Below are 15,297 nucleotides of genomic sequence, written 5' to 3'. Positions count from 1 at the left end.
AAATGATCTCTACTGACTTAATCCTATATGTGGGTGCCAACCCTGTGTGCTTCATTTCATGGGGACTGAGTAGATCCCCACCCCACTACAGAGTGCTTGGGATGTGCTCAGTCTGAAGCTTCTTACTAACATATATAAATAGAGATATAGAGATAAATAGATATTTTTATGGAGATGTTTTATAAGTGGCCTTTACTTTGTGCATGGTAATTATTGCCAAACTCTTGTTATTTAGGAGCTACAGAGTGGCTGGTTCTGCAGTTTAGAAAGTAACCAGCTGTCTCTGTTTGCAAGGGGGACTTGGGATACGGGCTTGGATTTTGATTTTTATTATTCAGCTATAATTTGCATGGTTTGGATTTGGGTTTTGTCTCAGTGTCTTTTTATTATTTTTTTTTTCTTTCCTTATTGGTTCTCTGGCAGGGTCGTATTGGGCTCAAGCAGGAACTTATTTCTCAGTGTTTGAAAGATGGATTGAAGCCATCAGTGCCATGTAACACTTCAGAAACGCCTGCATTGCACAGCCTGTGGTGTTGATCAGTGTGAGGGCTTCAGAACACAGTTTCTTTAGCAAGCTATTGGAGTTTTCACAGTTCAGTGAAGTGCTCCTATCTCTCTAGCTTTGCTTGGCAAGCTAGCAAGAGCTGGCCTACAGATATAGCCTTGTGAGCAGGAAGAGCAGTCAGCAGAGACTAGGGCATGAATGAGGGTCCAGTAGTAGATTCATAAACACAGCAGTAGCAAAAGACTGTCATAATTGCTACTGAGGCAGGTCATATTGCCTCCTCTTTTCTTTCACTCCTTTTTAGTATACAATATACTCTCCGTTCATGTGCCACATCTGAGTAATGCATCTCCAGCAGCCAGCCAGCTCTCAGCAACCTGGGCTCTTGGTAGAGGTAGAAATGCAGTTGTGTTTTCTTACAGATCTCATCCCTGCGGCTGTGGAGTGGTCTGCACCCTAGAAAGGACCAGGGCCATTAGCTATTAGGAAAGCAAAACCAGCCTCTCACTCCTTCCCTCCAAACCAGGTTGAAATCCAATCCCAGGGTTATGTGCCTACAAAGCTGGCCCAGTTTCCTGGCAGGTGAACCAAGACCTTGTCTGTTTGCAGTTATTCTAGTCCACGGTTTTCTTTCTTGAGCACAATTTTCCTATGGGAAGCATAACCAGGATATGATGATTACCCTATTTAAACAAAAATGTGTATATTTAAAAAAAAAAAATCCTAATCTGAAAGTATAGCGTATCTGAGATTCCTCTGTTATAGACATTTAGTCTATAGACTTATGGCTACATTTGCTATGTTATGCTTGAATAAACATATAATTCATTGAAATACACAAGACTGATAAAAGTAATATGATCTCTTTAAGGAGAATAAACTGTTTGTAAATTTATAAAGAGTATAATCTGTTAGGCCTTATTTGAAGTATGTACTGTGGTTTGGTAAAAGTACAACATTAAAAGAGCCTTGCCAGATAAGGATTGTTCTTTTCTGTGTGTATGTGTGCAGTTGCTTTCATATATTTGAAATCTCCATTTAACAAAAAAAACACTACAGGCTCTGTGTGTGTAAAAGCCTGAGATAACATCCAGAGTGCTCTTCAGATGTACAGTGTACAGTGGCTCTGGGGAGAGAGCAAGTGAATCTGTTTTTTTCTGAATGATTTGGACACAGTTTTGTTTGGAGACAAGTAGTGACACTAACTGGCTGGAGATTTTTAAAAGGTGGTTTGGTAAAATTAATTAATGGTAAGAATTGAGACTAATGTTGCCACTGCCCATCCAATTGGTATTTATTTAATGGGGGAAAGATCTAGGGAAGCTTTAGGCCGCTTCAGAGCAAGAGCTGGTATGCCACAGGCTGCGGGCACGTGGCTGTTTCCCCACACACCCCGTATACATCTGTCCTGTTGGGATGGACTCTATCCACGCCTGCCCAAGACGTACCACATGCATATGAGAAATGATTAATATTGCTCATTAGGCTACTCATCAGGGCAACAGACGTGCTAAAGGCTGCTTTTCCCGCAGGTGTCTTCCTGCCTGGCCCCCACGCCAGCCAGCAACAGCTTTGTAGTACACAATGGATGAGGACTCCTGCTTTTCCTGATAGTTCTGACACCCATGGGTACTGAAGACATACCAGTGCTGCCTGTGGGATGAAGTACTGGGTACCTGAAAGAAAGAAAAATTACAACAAAACCAGTACTCATGAAGCACTGGGTGCTTGCACCGTCTGCTTCTCTGTGCAGTTTTTTTTTCCTAGTGAAAGACTGAGCTGGCTCCTCATTGCAGGCAGCACTTCCTCCCCCACACCACTACATGAGGACTTCCCTGCAACTCAGCAAGCAAAATAAAAAAGTCTGCCAGGGATATGAGGGGAATGGGAATCTGGTCTCTGACAGCCCTCTGGTTTGTTAACTGAATCTCAGGAGCTGCCTCTCAGGTGTTGAGTGCTCTAGCCCAGAGTAAGCCAGATCACACCGTAGCCGAGTTTTGTTGGGCCCAAATGCAGATGCCTAGGACATTGAGGGAAGTACATTACCCAGTGTTCTTGTGATACTTCCTCTTGGCTGCCAAGGTGTTTTTTAGATGTTTAGTCATCTCTTTCATCCCTACTCGCCACATGCTTGTGCAGAACAAGTGGGATGTCCTCACAGCTCCAGTCATTTCAAAACAAAAAATTGCTGTGCAATATAATTTAAGAAACATCTAGCAAGTGAGCTTTTTTTTTTAATCTCTGCTTGCTAATGAAACAGCCTCACCATGTCTCAAAGCATAGATGCAAAAGAAATTTTTCAAATCTAATTTGTGCTCTGCACAGTTCCAATTACATCTCTGCGTGTGCCCATAAAGATCACTGCATTTTATAATGATATGCTGGGGACAAACTGCCTAGTCCCTGTACCAAGATAAATCTGCAAGGCCTTCTGACCAACACTTCCTGTCATCACCTGAAAAGATTTGTAGCTTGATCCCAAGTTGCATGTGTACAGAAGAATTATTTTTTATCTGTGACTTCCTCATCTGTCAGTATCCATGGATACTCATGTTTCTTGTATGAGAGACAGGCAGAAGCTTTGGTTTCGGAGCTGGCTGCTGTTATCCCCCTGCTCAAAAGCCAGCTCCCAGCAGCAGGAGGCTTCCTGGAGGAAGAGCAAGGCAATAGGCTTCAGGGATGGCAGAAAAAAAGAATTTTCCTAACACCCTGAAAGAGACTATTTGGTTTACTGCAACCCAGGAGGGCCTAGACAGTTGTTGAACTAAGGACAAGGATGGAAGAAAGGGACTGGCCTGGGAAAGCAAAGCAGGCAAGGGAAAGATCTGCTTTGTTTCTGTATTGAATCGCCCATCAAAGCTGAGAGATTGCTTTACTTTGCTTTGTTTTTTTTTGTTTTCAGAAGTTGCCTTGTGCTAGTTTGGTTTTAAAAGCGAAACCTAACAGCATGGTTGAAAAGCACCTTTTGTATATTCAGGCAAGGAAGAACTATAGACAGTGCTACCTCGAAGTCCTGGCTGACTATGAGTCCTGATGTCAACCAAGACAAAGCAGCAGTGCCTGACCTCTCCACACCTCTCCATTCCTATTTGCCTTGAATTACCTCTGTGGTCTTTCATAGAATGGCCTAGGCTGGTAGGGACCTTAGAGATGATTTAATCCAACCTCCCTGTCATGGGCAAGGACAGCTCTCAACTAGATCAGGCAACACATGGGGACCGATGAATTCCTGCAGAAATCTCTTCCCAGGGGAGAGTTTTTCTTCTTGGTAACCAGTCTTGTCTGAATCCCACAAATGTGGCAGTACCCTACAGGGGTTGGTTGGTGACAGAGCTCCTGGCAGAGCTTCTCTCCCCAGAAACTCCAAAGCCACTGGAGGAGAGCAAAAGATAGCAACTCTTACAGCTTCAGTTTCCCCACCAGCTTTTGTACTATTCCTTCATGTCACACACAGCTTTTGGAACATGTCCATTTTATTAGTATCCTTAAGCATACAACACAGGTTTTCCCTGAACTGCGGCCAACACACTCAGCTTTTTCAACACAGTTGAAACCACTGAAGGTCCTGAAGAGTTTCAGTTACTCCTCTCCTCAGTTGCTCTTCTCTCTTCCAACAGATGGGAAGTTCATTGATGCTGAGAATGCATCATTGCAGTTCCTGCTCATCTGAGGAGGTCGGGCCTTTCTGACATGTTTTTCCCAGTAGTGTTAGGAGGGGAACATTCAATAGCTGGAAAAAGACTTCCTGCACCCTCTCTTTAATGATGCTTTGGTCACTAATATGAGTCAAAGAACCGCATAGACACAGTAGTTTCAAATTTCTAAGTATCTTAGCAGGATACGGTGAAGGGAAATGTAGAAGTGAAGGGTTTAGCTGCTTGACTTGATTTATAGGGACTGTGGTAAAGAGGTATTTTAAATCCTATTGAACACTAAGCCTCAGAAGTCAATGAGACAGGATTTCCCTTCACAGAGTTGTGCTGGGTAAGCCTGTTAATCTCCAAATCCTTCAGTTGTTTCATGACGGGATGTGGTAGGCAGGTTAGCGTTACTGGCTTTTCTCCATTTCCAGATGCCTGAGCATATTTATTTAGCTGGATAAGAAATTAAATGAAAGTGCTACTTTTGTGTGTAAGGGATTTCTGGGGGAATACTTTCTACTGCTTTGAAAGAAGGCTTAAAGGACAAGCATTCAAAATGTAAGGATTAGAATTTTTTTTAAAAGAGAGAGAGTCCATTAGATCGTCAAGAAAGGAATAGGAGAGAATGTGCTTTCTTGAAGCCTTCTCACATGCCTTAGTCTGGCTGCTGGCTTCCTTACCTACACCAAGCATTTCTCAGGTTAAAGCATGATCCCAGTTTGTTGCCAATTATTCTTGTGGTCCACCAAGGCCAGCTGTAAGAAACTTCCTGCAGGTGCTTGCAGTGCCATGGTCTGCCATCTCCCCTGTCCTGGCCGCTAGTCTTCAGACCAAGCAATGTGTTGTGCGAGAGCTACTCTCTGGCAATCCCCTGTGTGCAAGGAGTTGTGAAAAAGGTGAATGTGGATAGTAAGGGGCTCTGAGAGTTCCCATCAGACACAAACTCACAGCTTCCATCATGGCAGGAGCACCACAGTAACTTTAAATTGGGCTGTCCCTGCAGATGGGCAACTAAATGGAAGCAAACAGGTCAAAACCTCACTGACACCTGCTGCTGCCCAGGAGAAGGGTTTGTAGGTGTGCAGTGATAACGGTGATGAGCAAAAATGAGCATGAGTGGATGCACTCAGGATCTGCAAGGCATGCCCAACCTCCAGACACATTCCCTCGTTCAGTTGACATTGATTTTAACTCAGCCTCTGTGAGGCTGCCAGCTCTCCAGGGCTGCTCTTCCACACAGCAGGTGTTCCTCAGAGAACAAGACTGAGATTTTAGCTGCTGGCTTCCCACATCCCATTTAGCAGTGGATGAACTACGGTGGTACACAGCTCTGTGCAGCTCAGGGTGCAACCAGATCCCCTCCTAGAACAGCTAAGGTTAGAGCTGTTTTAGTTCTGCTTAACCAGGGGCACAGCACCCCATCTGCAACACACAGAAGGGCAGTGGGTTTCATGAGCCCCCAGCAAAGCAAAATCTTTGACCGGTGCTAGGGCTTTCAGACATAGTAAGGTGCTTTGTTATAGCCCAGAACAAATGTCCACACTGCTCTCCTCCTTCCACCTTCCAAGTTTTTTTCCCATTTGTAAAGTCCGCAAGGACACTTTCACACTGGCAGAAGGAAGAATTACTCTGAGGCATTGTGGTAAGTTGCAATAAATTGCAGTGACTTTTTTTTTTCCCTTTTTCCCCCTTCTGCTACCCACACAATTGATTTCAGGACCACGCATGCAATCACAATTCACTCCTAGTGTCACAGCAGGACTGAATTACCTAAGGCAAAGGGGTCAGGTAAATTATGAATTATTTGATTGTACACCAGGAGCACCCATCATTTTTCTGTCATCAGGGCTCTGTCAGGCAAGAATGAGTCTCATCTAGGAACCATAAATCAGCTAACACCATTTGGCTTTGGTCACAGGGACATTCCAGCCCTAGCTACTTTCACACTTTCTGTCTACTCTTTTGAAATTACTAAATGCTTACATTTGCCCATAATTTTATATGGTTTTGTCCCTCACCCTAAGAGAGGATGCTGTGAAGGTCCAACTGAACTGATTTTAGGGCCATTCAGTTCTGGGAGCATCAGAAAGACATTGGCAGGAATTTGAGCTAAAAGAATGGGGAAAAGCATCATGACATTCTCATTGCCTGTCACAAGTGTGGTCAACAATGGTGGGCAGGCAGAGGCAGGGGAGACAAGGGAAAGCAATGCATAGGACGGAATAAGGACACCCACCACAGGCGGCACAGCCAGCAGCTCATGGCCAGAGGCAAGGATGGAAAGCCAGAAGAGCCTGTGTACCACTGAAGGTGTCAGAGTCGTTTCATTTTTAAGGGCAGGGAGGATGGGCTGAACATAACTGCAAAAATTTTCCTGTGCAAGGAGGTCACTGTAGCTGGCAGTGTAAGGTATTACCCATTTTCAGGAGGCTCACTCAGTGTGATACAATAAGCAATAAAAAAGTTGAGAAAGGACAGGGAAAACAAAAGAGAAATGCCATCAATTCTAGAGTCAGTTTAGGAGCTCTTGGGTGCCACTGGGTAGCTCCAAACAGTTGCATTTCTAGTGCTAATGATACATGTTGTCACTATGGACTCAGTCTCAATAAACATTATCAATTTACTTTTTCCATCTCACTTCTTTCATTAATAGTTGCATTTGCTGCAGAGGATACCCTTGAAATTTATGGCTGTACACCAATGGCATTTTGGACTTCTGTCAGGAATTGCATTTTGTTACTGGAAGCTGAAGATAAGTTTTTGGATTAAAATAACTAATTAAAGCTGATTTTTTAAAAAAAATAAATTGAAAATAAATTTTAAAAGCTCCCAGTAATCAATTAACCATCAGAAATGAATATGTTAACAGCAACTGACCTGTCTTTTGCCAGCACTGACTGAATAGGCTCTGGAGCAAAGTCCTCTTCCATCCTACCTCCTGCAAGAGTTGGTAAGAAGAAAAGAGGAAAATCCTGGTGTATAAAACATACTGGCCAACTTCTACTTTCAGTTGTTTAAGCTTTCTGTAAATCCATACAGCAGAATTAAAAACACTGGATTAAAACTGCCAGCAGAGCCTCAAAACACACTCTCTGCTTCTAAACAAATGCCATGAATCATTTTCTTCCAGAATATTTCCTGCTATACAACAGAGCACCCGATTCTGAGAGTTTGCGACTGTAAGTCCCCAAGGCACTTGTGAGTGAGAGGAGACGTAGAGTTAGTAATTCTATGAACTTCCCTGACAATCTTCGCTTCCCCAGCAAAGGCACAGTGTGGCCGGTGTCCTGGCACCACCGACACGATCTGATATGCAGGAACGATTTGCTGTAGAGTCAGATTATGGGATAACCCTGTCACGAAAACATTCAATCACTGTATTACTGTACAGCAGACAAGTTCCGCAGCTTCAGCTGCAGAAGAAAATTAACTGGGCTGGCCATCTGCTCTCTGGATTTATTAATAGCTGTCACAGTGCATTGACTAGGCATCTCAGCAGGACAAGGACCTCAGTAAAGTCAAAAGGCAAGAGGTCCCACAGGTGGAGATGACTGGCTCCTTGCTGTGAACCCAGAAAAGATCCTTAAAAGAGAATTTCACAAATGAAAATATATTACAAAAAAAAACCAACAACACCACAACAAAACCCAATAAAGCCAGGCAAAAGCAGCACATTGTTTACTTTCCCAGCCAAGGTGTGAGTTCTAACAAATGCAGAGCTCCTGTATGAGTGCTGAGAGCAAAGACTGAATTTTGGAGTTTCCCTAGACTTAAGCAAAACAAAGGACACCGGCAGGACCTACAGGGAGCTCACTTGAGAGGCCAGAGCAGGAAGATATAATGGGAGATGCGAAAGCAGAGACTAAGCATAAGGACAGGCTTGGTCTTTGTGTGAGTTCGTGCTTTCCCATTTTAGAAAAGGATAAGATAAAATATATATCTCATTATTCTACTGGGAACATGCTGGGGAGAAGCTTTGAGAAAAGCTAGTTCTTGCACTGGAACTGAATGTTTGTCTGTGTAGGTCATTTAGCAGTCTTGAAAAGTGCTGTTGGAGAACAGGATGGAGAGAGCAGGCATCTATTTACACCAGAGAGAGAAAAAGAGGGATGGAAACTTTAGAAATCGTGCAGTGCAATCACAAAATCCTGGAAACTCTAGATTAGACTTTGTCCTCACTTCCTCACTCTTTGTTTCTTAGCTTTTTTTGCTTTTTTTTTTTGATAACTAAAGCAAAATTTCAGATAAACAGTTTTTTTCTGGACTATATATTTTGCTGACAAATATTTGTGTGCGTATGTACATGTATATATGTGGCACTTTGGGAAATGATTTAGTGGTTATGGTAGTGTTGAGTTGACAGTTGGACTAGATGATCTCAGAGGTGTTTTCCAACCTTAATGATTCCAAGATTCTGTGTCTGCTTCTATAAATATAACAATTACTTAGAGTAAGTTAATCTAAAGAGTGCCATCTACTGCTCATAGGAACAAGTCGCATGTGTCGGAACAGCAAAGCTGGGTGCTGGATGTGGCTTCCTGCATGAACCTGGTTTTACGATATGAGGACTTCAGGTATCTCAGAACATTTCAGTTCCTTCTTGGGACTAACCCTAAGCTGGGAGACTGGCTTCAGGAACCAACAGTCCCAGCCAGTGCCACAGGTCTCCTCTCAACAACATTGAGAAGGATTTTTTATTTTTACATTCCCAGGTTAGTTCCAAGTTTATCATCTCAAGGCAAACTTAATCTGGCAGTGATGCATCTTGTATGACTGTACACCTGCACCACCCAACAGCTTGGCCCTCTGAAGGCATGGACATGAGAGAGAAGACTTCAGCACTGCTGTTTGGTATGCTGCTCAAATAGCAGGCTGTAGTCAAGCAAAAAGACCATAAATTGCCTCTATGTGCCCATTATTCTTCCTTGGTCACTCATGGTTCTGGAGCTTGACACAGGACCATTACACCTCTTCTCAAATTCTCTTGATTGGGAAAACAGCTGCTGGGGTTTCCAGGGTGTTTCACTGAAGCTGGTGCTCCCTGTCTGCAAATAACAGATAGAAACATGTATAAATGCATCTCATATAACATCAGTTTATGTGTTAAAAACACCACAGTCTGAGTGGCTTTCTGTGGGCTGGGCTTTTTACAGAGTAGTTCAAGCTGGGCAGTGACTTTTCAGCTGGCCCTAGGACACCCTAAGTAGTTGTTAGACATCTCCTGTCACATCTGTCATGTTACAAGATCATGAGCTACATGTGTGACACACTCTACAGCCACGTATGAGTAGGAAGCTGCTGCCACACACCTCCAGTAAAAATAAGGAAATCTCTGTGCACTGCCTAAGGAAAATACCTCAGAGTGGGATCTTAAAATGTTTGACAGCCCCCTAACTGGAAGGTTTGGATAAATGTGTATCAAATTAGCATGCGCATCCTCTGATTGATGAAATGGCTCCTTCTGTGGACAAAATAGACTTCATAGAGTCACTCTTAGATTAGCAATTGTTGAAAAGTAAGCTAAATTGCAGTCATATTGGAAATGTCACATGGTGTTATTGAATTGTTATGACTCCAGCTTTATTAACTTGTGATTCCTAAAATAGCATTGTTGAAACACTGTTACTCAGATACTGTCTTTATTTCCATGATTTTGTAGAACATAAATTCTTATCTTAGTCCTAATAGCCTAACAGTCCTGACTTACCTAATTCCTGACTGCCCAGAGATCACAGTACTGGAAATCAGATAGTTCATCCTCCTCAATAAATGTTAATTCAGGAGTTAATAGTATTTCAGATACTGATGCTTACTACATTCCTGACCAAAGAATGATAGAAAGGAAACCTTTATAGAGTTAGGCAGCATTTAGCGTTAAACGTATTTTCCAAGCAAACAGGCTTCATTCATTTCCCTGAGAAGGTTCCACTTCAATAAATATTTTGAGCTTTTGTCACTAGAAGTCCCTGGAGGAAAAATATAACAAAAGTCCACAGTCACCTGCAGAGGAATACAAAACCTCACCAGATTCAGTGTCATGCTAACGAAAACTTCCTCAGATGCTCAGCAAAGCAAGTCTCCCTGGGCTTGTAACAATCAAGGCTGCTTCTCCACTTGGAAGTGGAGCTTCTACAACCCTAGGAAGTCCAGCAGAGCAGTGGGGCACCACGGGAAGGCCCCAAGATGGGCACAGAGACCACATGGGAAACATGAGCATCTCTGCTGTGTGTTGGGCTCTGCTTGGCTACTGGAGGAAGGCATAGGGGTGGTGGCAGCAGGTTGCAAGACCCTCCTTTGCCTTTCCTCTTGGTTTCTAGCTTCACTTCCCAGCGCACATAATCAGCTTCATGCTGTGGCAAGGTCACAGGCCATCACCCTGATGACTATCTCCTGTACACCAAGAAGACATGGTCTATATTTTTTGAGTGATGTAATGGGCTTCAAGCTGTTTGCTTATTACAGTTGCTAGCTGGCTGGCCAGCTACTGGGGCATGCCAGGCTGTCCTTTGGAGTAAATCAGTATGGGCCCTGGGAGGGGGGTATAAAGTCAAGTAGGAAGGGGCATCCAACCAGGTGAAATGGTTGGGTTTGGTCAAATGATTGCCACTAACTGCAGTGACACGCCAGCTAAAGAGATAAAAGACCTAAAGTCTGCAAGTCCTTAGTGCCACCTGCAAGAAGTAAAGTCAGCAGATGATAGGATGCAGATGGGATAAGGACAGGAGGAAAGTGCAGCAAGGCTTGAACATTGGCCTAAACAGAAGCTGTTCCTGCAGCTTTTCCTGAAAAATGAAACACTTCAGCATTTCAGGAACACTAAAAATCCCTCTCTAGCCTGTTTGGTCAGGGACTAGGTGGCACTGTGTGCCCAAAAGATGCGACGTTAGTCAGATGCCTCTGTACAGTTACAGCCTGAAGTGAATGGTAGCAAAATGTTTGAAAAATAGGATCAGCACTGGGAGAACGGGATGTCCGATGGTGTGGTTGTATGTACAGAAGATTGATTATGGGAAAAGAAGATGAAGGACCCACTTTCTGAGTCCAGTGTCCACATCCTAGTTTGTAGACATGCTTGCCCTTACCACCTCACTTGCCTGGTGTGTTAGGCCAGTAGTTGGTGTCAGGCAAGAGGACAGAGAGACGCCTGCCCAAAGGGCCTTCTTGCTGAACCTACCCATAAGCCACTTTTCTGCTGGAAGCATGTGATAGCACCAACACAACTTGTTCCCACAACACCTGTAGAGCTGCTGGGACAAACCCTCTGGCTGGTGAGCAGCAGATTGCTGTCCCTCTTCTGGGGAAAGAAAATCTTTCACCAAAACATGGGATAAGGCATGAAAAAATGTGGCAAAATACACTCAGCTCTAAACTCCAGGGGAATTTAAAACTTTTTCTCACTAAAGCCATCTGAAGAGGTCCCCTGAAGACAGACAATTCAGTTTGTCATAACACTACAAGAGCATTTTTGGAAGTTGACAGTTTACAGAAAAGCTGGCATTTGCATACACAGAAGCATGTGGAAGCTCATGAGGTCAGGTTGTTTGGGTTTCGTTTTTTTTCTGCTTGCACCCACAATACCCACAATTTGAAAAGTTGAAAACAGTTCCCCCAGAATTACCCTATAATGATTCATTCTAGCAATTATCCCCTGCAGCACCAAGCATCACTTTCTTGTTTATGGCACGTTTGTACTTAGTGGTGGGAAAGTGGTGAATTCTCTGAAGGCTTAATTCTGAAGTCCTGTGGCTGGTGGCAGCTGGCTTCAACAGGAGGAAACACAGCCTGGATGGGGAGAGAAATCCTGTGCCCCTTATATAATATATAATGAGGCTATCATTTGGCATTTTGTATGCATTTCTTGCAGCAGCACAGCATGGACCAGAGGCCACCAGCATTTTTTGATTGAAGCTGCCACTATACTATCTCCCAGTCCCAAAGGCATTTTTTGTCTGAGTCATAGAAGGAAGCTTGCAATGATGGGGAAGCAGAAGAGGGACCTGATGAGGAGGCAAACCATTCTCTGAACCATCTACAAATGAAAGATGAACCCTCAACCACTATCCTGCACACACACTGATTAAGCTGCTGGATGCTTGCCACAGCGTGCACCTTTTGATTGCTTTCAGCTGTCCTGAGGGAATGAAACCTTCACTTGCTTGTTCTGGGTCTGAAAGATCCTTCCTGTCTCCTGACTGTAGGGGCTGTTGTCTATGACTTTGTCAGAGCAAATAGATGGTTTCTCTTGACTTGCCCTAACGCGTCACAGAGATAAATTCACAGAGTAGGTATCTTTAGAAATGCCCTGGCCCACTGAAAATAGCATCACTCATCTAAAACTGTTGTTTACCATCCTATATAGACACAGAAATCACCACTGTCGTTCCGACTGGTTTTCTCTGACCCAGCTGAGAGCAGGCTATTGCAAGGTGACCAGGGCAGGTCAGCCAGCCATAGGAGAGTCCTAATCTTTACCTCTGTAAAGGTATGTATTGGGTTGGCTCAGCCGGATTTTGGTGGCGGCAGGGGGGGAGCTTCAGGGTGGCTTCTGCAAGAAGCTGCTAGAAGCGTCCCAAGGTTGATAGAGCCAGCCGGCTCCAAAGAGGGACCCGCCGCTGCACCAAGGCTGAGCCTTCAGTGAAGTGATTGAAGAGGAACGCCTCTGTGATAACATATTTAAGAACAGGGAAAAAAGAACTGCGATTCACAGCTGGCACGGAGATGGAGGAGTGAGGACATGTAGACACACCAAGGTCAGTGAAGAAGGAGAGGGGGGAGGATGAGCTCCAGGCGCCGGAGCAGAGGGTTCCCTGGGTCGTGGTGCAGACCATGGTGAAGCGGGTTGTCCCCCTGCAGTCCATGGGCGGGGTGCAGATGTCCACCGTGAGGACCACCGTGTAGATGTCCATTGTGTAAGGACTCCACACCGTGTGGGTGGATGCCTGAAGGGGGCATTCGCTGTTTTGTGTTTGTCCTCCGGAGCAACTGCTACGCGTACTGGAGCCCTGCTTCCTACAAAAGCAGCCGGACATCGCCTGCTGATGGGAAGTAGAGAATAATCTTTGTTTTGCTTTGCTTCCACACGCGGTATTTGCTATTGCTTTATTAAACTGCTTTTTTATCTTAACCCATGGGCCTCTTTTTACATCTTCCCTCTCCCCTGTCCATCTAAAAGGGAAGTGATAGAGCGGCTTTGGTGAGTGCCTGGCCTCTGGCCAGGGCCAAACCACCAGAAGGTAACAACAAAATATTATATAATGCCCAAAACTAGCAAGCAGAAGAGGCATTAGGATGGAGGAGGAGACCTGGATAAAAGACTGATGGAAGGTGTGAGGCCTAGAAACTTTTGGGGGTGCAATATGGACTGGTAAGCAAACCAAAGACAGAGGATCCCAAGACAAGTCAGAGAGTCAGGAAGACAGGTACTCAGGGATGGAAACTACAAGATGGTCACAACATACATATGAATTTTAGGAAAGGCTGGCAGACTTTCTTTCATGATATTATTAATGTTTAGCATAATTTAATTTCTTGTAAGACTAGGTTATTTTTATTTATAAACAATGTATAACCACCTTCTTTTTTTTCACCAAGCCAAAAGGCTCTTTTCAGTTGTAAAATACTTATGTTGAATAGTATACCTCTCAGTTTGAACTTCTTCCTTTGGGTAAAACATAAACAGGAATGTAATCCAATATGAGGTGCTTTTATATAATGCTTTCCTACCAATCACCGTTCTAGATTTTTCTGAGAGACCAGGGAGTTATGTTATGTTAAGCTTTAAGGGAATTAGTTCAGTTGCTCTAGAAAGCTACATGAAAAGTAAGAATGTCCAAAGCAGTTGATATAAACCAGTGCTAGCAGAATATGAAGACTCAAGCCTTTTGGGGGCCTATGGGAAACAAAAAATGCTGCCAGCAAGTGACCAGGAGCAAATGGCAACAGCACAATGGGAAATATTCTCTCTCACACATCATCAGTGAAGGTTTCTGACACCATAAATCCACAATCATGAAACCACAAGAAAACATCTCTTCTCAGTGGATTTTCTGCTACTTCTAGCTCTTATCTAATTCTTACCTTACTCTCCTTTTTACCCTCAAGGCAGTATGTGCAGACATACCTAAACCAGCTATTAACATAGATAAACTGGTTAACAGCAGCAGTTAAGTCATAGAGCACATCCGCACAATGTTTTTGCAAGGAGTTATGAAATCGCGCACCTTACGCTCCTGAATTGTCCTGGCATGAGCCATCCCCAGCCTGGGCACTGTCACCAGGCTTGCACATGCTTGTACAAACCACTGATGCCTGTGCTGCTGTACTCATATTCAAAGCATCAGCCATAGTCAAGTTCAGCATGTGCCCAAGCTCCTTTGCTTTGCTTTCCTTTTTTTTTTCCCCCTCCTTTTTCTTTTCCTTTTGTGTTCCTCTCCACACCTTCTAAAACACTTCTGTATTAGGAAGTTTTAAAGAAATACCAGGTTCATCTTATCCTCCCCAGCTGTCACCTTCCCTTTCAAAAAGGGAGGATACCAAATATTAGCTGTGCTGCCTCAGCCCTCACTCCACCTTGCTCCACCTCCAGGGCGGGGAAGTTTGAGTTTCAAATCCATCTCGCCAAGCAGGTCACCAAACACAAAATAGGCTACCTATCTTTTCTCTCCAGTAATCAGAGAGGCTTGTGCAAAATTGAACAGCAAGCAAGCAAATGCCCAAATACTCTGATGGCAACAGAAAGGAGAGGTTGTGGCTGGAGTATTATTTAACCAAGTGATGTCGAAACGCACTGGCAGCTCCTTGCTTCCATATGTAATGGAATTTCTCAAGGGACTGGTTGAACTTGTTGCAATGGTTGCTTTACATAAACAGAGTGGTGAGAACCCATTATGGTAATGCCAAAAAAAATTGTCCAAAAGTGTGGATTTATCCTGTATTTGACCATGTAAAATGAACCCCTTCTCATGAACCGTTCTGCTTCCAGAGCATGTCGGAGCACATCTACTGCTCTTAATGGCAAAATTAAGCCAGGCAGTAACTTTCTCCTGTGGCTCCTCAGAAAAATTGCGAGCAATTGCCCAAGTGCAGGTTCAGCCAAGGTGTGTGCAAACCTAACACACAGAGCAAAGGTGTTTGGGCGTAGCTGAAGGCGTA

Source organism: Apaloderma vittatum, unplaced genomic scaffold (assembly GCF_000703405.1).
Source record: "Apaloderma vittatum isolate BGI_N311 unplaced genomic scaffold, ASM70340v1 scaffold7309, whole genome shotgun sequence".
NCBI classification, from domain to species: domain Eukaryota; kingdom Metazoa; phylum Chordata; class Aves; order Trogoniformes; family Trogonidae; genus Apaloderma; species Apaloderma vittatum.
The sequence above is the reverse complement of the archived record's forward strand: the minus strand, read 5'-3'. Positions refer to the sequence as shown.